Source organism: Ceratotherium simum, chromosome 40 (assembly GCF_057802395.1).
Source record: "Ceratotherium simum simum isolate JZ-2026a chromosome 40, ASM5780239v1, whole genome shotgun sequence".
Lineage (NCBI taxonomy): Eukaryota > Metazoa > Chordata > Mammalia > Perissodactyla > Rhinocerotidae > Ceratotherium > Ceratotherium simum.
The window spans coordinates 10,564,931-10,570,930 of NC_141939.1; positions in this window are offsets into that span (position 1 = coordinate 10,564,931).

Below are 6,000 nucleotides of genomic sequence, written 5' to 3' on the forward strand. Positions count from 1 at the left end.
CCAAGTAGCCTGTACCCTTCTTAAACAAGCCACTTTTTTTATTTGTTTGTTTGTTTGTTTTTTGTGAGGAAGATCAGCCCTGAGCTAACATCCGTGCTAATCCTCCTCTTTTTGCTGAGGAAGACCGGCTCTGAGCTAACATCTATTGCCAATCCTCTTCCATTTTTTTCCCCAAAGTCCCAGTAGATAGTTGTATGTCATAGTTGCACATCCTTCTAGTTGCTGTATGTGGGACGCCGCCTCAGCATGGCCGGAGAAGCGGTGCGTCGGTGCGTGCCCGGGATAGGAACCCCAGGCCGCCAGTAGTGGAACACGCGCACTTAACCACTAAGCCATGGGGCCGGCCCTAAACAAGCCACTTTATACTCATTTATAGCAGACCCAAAGCCAAGTAACAGTAATTTATTTAGATATTTACTGAATTAATTTTACTCAGGGAACAATTACAATCACCTACTACTCTAAAACCATTGCTGAAGTGAGAATAGAGAATGTAAATATGCACAAGACACACACATGCTGTTCCTCTCTGTATGGGAAGCTTATCCACTCCCCATGTCCCCCGCCACAGTTAGTCCTGGCCCTCATTAAAGATTTACGTTAGGCTTCAGTTCATGGACAAACCTTGCTCTAGGCTTAACTCCATGCCAAGGACTGTGCTACCTTCATTTCTCTATACTCAGTGCCTACACAGCACCTGGCACAGAGTTGCCCCTCAAGAGATATTTTTTCAATTAATTAAAATGATGATTTTATCCTTAACAAGTTCACTGCTGTGAATAAAAGCACAACAGTCTTATCCAAAGAAAAAGCAGTAGTGGTCAATTGCTTATTTCTTAAGGGAAAATGATAGCACAACCTATCGTTACACGTGGTCCAAGCAGACATTGAATATTTTGGCCATGTGATTGTGTTTTTGAAAATATTTTGGTTTGTTCTGTGATTATAATATGTCTCAAGTTTTTCTCATTAATCATTGACATATTACTATATATTCAGCAAATTTAGGACATTCATCCTGAATATTAGTAAGAAAATATGTTTTATCAATAAAATATATAAATGGTTTCCTTTCCAGAAGCTACAATGCTTGGTAACAGAGTACCTGGGGATAAAGCTCTTGACATGTAAGGAAAACTGTGAGGAGGCTTATAATATATATATGTATGAAAAAAACAGGCAGTTACAGTACCAAAACTGAAGGTGCACTCAAAGTGAGTTACACCCAATAACAAGATAAATATCTCAGTAATGTCTTCAGTTTTAGTAATCGTGACTTTTTCATCCCTATTATTCAAATAAATGAAGAATAACCTTTGGAAAATGCATGTGATAAAGAAGCATTTTTGTAAATAATCGCTAAGAAAGCCTGGACCGCTAATTATCAAACCGCTAATTATCATTCATTGTGTAATGCTTAGGAATATATAGTTTTATTGGGAGAGGATTCATATGGTTCATAGAAGGTATATGTTTGAAATGGTGTTTCCAGCAGCCTGAATTCTCCTACCCACAAGGCTTCTTACGTAAACATTGTTGGCTGTGGAATAACAATTTCTAAATGGTCAACCATAAGAACTATTCTACTGGGGGAGTACAGGACTCTCAAGAACGCCCACTTCAATCCTGGGCTCAGTGCTATGAATGCAGCTCTACATGAAAAAATGTAATTTTTTTCAAGGGGAATTTTCTCTTAATAGACGTATAATTTCTCTTAATGGACATTCATAGGCTAAACATCTAGTTGGAAGATTTTCTGGACATTTTTGCTCCTCTTTCTTTAGAATATTTTCATTATCTATTAACAGCAGTGAATGCATAAGGAGAGGAAACCCAACAAATCAATTGTGTTCAATATTAGGAGGTTACATAAAACCTGCAGATATTTTTAAAATGTGGAAATTATCTAGTTATCTGAGGTTTATTAATAATCATATATATAGGTAACTGAGAATTGGTGATTTTGTCTAGTACATATTATATATTAACTTTATACATATATATATATTATATATATATATATAATATATATATACATATTATATATTAACTTTAGAGGTGAGTTTGACCTAGTGAAAACTCTGGATTGTAGAGTTTTGGAATAGAAAGTAATCTCAATGTGAAGAAGACACTGAGGACAGAAACATTAGGAGATTTGCAGAAGTAGAAATAAATTTCCATTTTCTAGAACACAGAGTCACTTGAACCATTAAGAACACCTTTAATCCATTTCAACAAAGATAAGAATATTTAGATACAGATATTTAATTTTGGTCAGAAGTGATCTCTTCACAAAAAGTCAATCCAGTACTTGCAATTATATTTACATCCATTAATTTACCTCACAGTCATGTTTCTAAAAACACTCTGATGGGTGAATATCACCAGAGGCAGGCAGAATTGTCACAAATTCTGTGTTATTGGCATCAAATTAATGAAGTTTTGACAGAGCCATGAAAACATAACCCCTCACACCATTCATCAATCCTATAAAATGTGAAAGTTACTTTCATTCTTTGGCAAAAACTAAGCATTCCGTAAACAAAAAATGTCCCATGAAATGTACCAAATGAATCCCCAGTCTAGTATTACTTGTAACAGTTCTTTAATTTTTATTCAACAAGTTTAATGAGTATTAATGAATTTCTCATTGTTTCAGCAGGCAAAATTGGATGGTATTTCAATAGTACAGCTCCAGATTTTAATAATGCAGTATAAATGTTGTGATATTGAAATATTAGCATATGAAACCAGGAACTATGGAAAACAGTGGAATGCACAATGACTGTTTTTTACTTTGAAAAACAGGGAGGAGATAATATTTTCCCTGCATTTTTAGAACCTAACTCTTTTACAGAATTCATAAGCTTTATAAACCTACTATTATTTCATAGTATTTCCATCTTTTAATAGGTACTACTCATATTTTCTAAGTAGATAAATGGAATGTACAATTAAATGGTTCACGTAAGGACCTCAAATTCTACTTCAAACAAGGTGGAGAGGAAGATACAACTATCTATCTACACAAACATACATATCTACACATACATACCTGTATACATAAGCAAATAAAGAGTTACCTTAGAAATTTCAAGAATATAGAAAGTAAGTTAAAAGATATATTTGCCAAAGATTGATGAAGAATACATAAGGTATTTAGTGACTATACTAGATCTCTAATGGATTTGAATTTCTGAAAAATATTATATCATTTATTTTCCTTAGAGCACACAGGTAAGTAAATTATATAACTTGAAAGTGAGCACAGTGTTCCAAAACAGAAAGAATTTTGTTTTATACTACAGCCGAATGTCTTGGATTTGAGGGCTTGGGGAGATAGGGGCAAACCATACTACAAGGAATACGTGTCAAAATGTACATGCAACATGTTAAAAGGAGAGAGAATATAAAAATAAAACATGAGTATTTATAGGTGAAATTGTGTTCTCTTGGGAATTTTGAAACCTATAGGGACCATTTTCATAACAGAAATGTTAACATGTCTGCAAGGTAAAATCAGCAAAGAATTTAAGAAAAAGTAAAGTTGAAATGGCAGCTAATACTATCAAATGCTTTTCCTGTTGCTGTAAAGATACATTTTAGCAGTGAAGGGCTAGAATGAATGTAACAGTGAAAGACAGCTAAAACAGGAAGGTGTTCCCTGCATATCTGCCGTAAACCTTGAGACCAGAAAGGGATAAGGATGAAATGTCCTTAATTTAAATAACATATCTATATATTCTGTGAGGGAATTAATCTCCTTGGGTGTGTAGTGCGTTAAAAAAAATGTCCAAACTTTAATGAGGTTCTAACATTGCTCAGAGACAGAAGGTGAGATTGAACAAACAAGCGGAAGAGAGAAAGGGGGTGGGGGGAGAGAGAGAGGAAGAGAGAGAGAGAGAGAAGGGGGAAGGAGGGAGGGAGAATCACTTCATAAAGCTTGCAATAAATTCTTAAAATTCAAGAATCAGACTTTTAAGAAAAAGGAATTGTTAGAAGTCAGGCGTTTGAGAGCATATTATTTGAAAAACATTATTTAGAAAATTTTAAAATCTGTTAACAAAAACTGAAAAAGTGAAAGCATCCTAATTTTCACCTTGTACTTAGACTGGCCCTCTGGACAGAGGAGAAATGGTCTGAAATGTGAATTGAGAGTTTCTTTCCTTTCTCAATGAAGGATGAATCTTTTGTCGTGCTTAGGTCTGCTTATGGCCTTAATTGGCTAAGCTTTTCTTAGAATACACTTTCTCTAGCCCATCTTTGTGCCTTCTAGGCAATGTCAATGTATCAAGAATGAAGCTGCATCATTCATCAAACCTTAAAAATACAGAATTGCCCAAAGTCCATGCTGTTCATTGCTGCAGTGTGTGAGGAGGAGTAGCAGTCAAGTTCATACTGGGAAATACTCATTTATAAACAGAGTAAATTCTCTCCGCCAAGAATTCATATTTATTAGTGAGTAATTACAAGAAATTTTTGAGCATCCCTAGAAAATAATGTGTGTGTGAGTATAAGAAATAATTTTGAATGAAATGGATATTAATAACTGCTGCCTGTTCTTCAACGAATTGTTAGCATAAATTCAGAATGACACACATGGTCTGTTTGCCATTTATACAATTGTGGATTCCTTTTTAGATATACAATATAAACTAAATGTAGTAGAAATCCCTTTCAATCTTAGAATCTGCTCCTTGGTGAGCTACAGAGGGTAACAAGAAATTCAGCCTCAGAGTCAGTAGGCCCTTGGACCTCTCTCTGCCTGGGCTGATGGCCTGAAATTCCTTGTGTGGTTCACAGCAGGGCTCAACTGGCTAAGACACTCCAACCCTACCCAAGAGTCTGGTGGAGACAGCAAAGTGCTTCTTACAGAGACAGGCTTCCTAAAGTACTCTCTAAAAGTGTTAACTCAAAAGAGTGTTAAATGGTGGGAAGACCAGATGTAACTATTGCTGACTTCATTTTCAGCTTGTACCAGATGAGGAAAGGGCCTCATGAATTTAGCCTTCAAAGGGACACGGCCCCGCCTGGAATCTCCCAGTCTTGCATACCTGGCACTACTGCAAAACCTTTATATCATCCAGTGCTCCAGCAGAAACAGCTGGCTTACAGAGTGTAACCAAACGGGCTTATGAAGGCCATTTTGCAAAGGTGTGGGCAGAGCAGAGGGAAGAAGGAATGGTGAAGCTCCCTGGGACCAACAATAGCCTGTAGCCATTACCATGCTTAGGCCTAGAGGCTCAAGGGAAGGAAGCAATGTACTTGGAACCCAGGGAAGGTTGCCCCAAGAAAGAAAGGAACTGGGCAAGAGCTGTCAGATTAGATTGCAGTCACTGCCAGACTCTGCGGGGGGGGGGGGGGGGGGGCGGGTGGAGGGGGGGGGCAGGACTCAGCGCCTTGACCACTCTCCTTTCACTCTCCAGACTCCGGCTGGTACCTCCCATTGGCCAAACCCAAAGTATTATATCACTTTCCTCCAGTGTTTTTTCATTATCCTTGTAATAAAATCTAAAAATACAACTTTTTTTCAAGGCTCTACATGAACAAGTTTGTGTCTACTTTTCCAACTGCACTCTTACAAGTCACCCATCTTGTTCACTGTATTATAGCTGCATTTGACTTTCTTGCTATTTCTGGAACAGGCCAAACTGTCATCTGTCCAGGGGCCTTTGCTGGATATGCTGTTTTCTGTGCCTAAAGCACAACTCCCCTAGAACTTAGTTCAGTTAGCTTCTTTTCTTCCAAATGTCGTCTTGGAGAAGCCACCTTCTGACACCAACCTAAATGGATTTGCCCTACTTAGGAACTGCCATTCTATCTGAGTTAGTTTCTTCTTGTTCTGGAATTATCTCTCTTGTCTATTTACTTCTTTATTGTCTTTCTTCCTTCTTTAGAATATTAGCTCCTGAGAGCAGAGACTTGGCCTGTCTTTTCCACCTATATTTCTCCAGGGTCTAGAACATGATAGGAGCTCAATAAACATTTATTGAATGAATG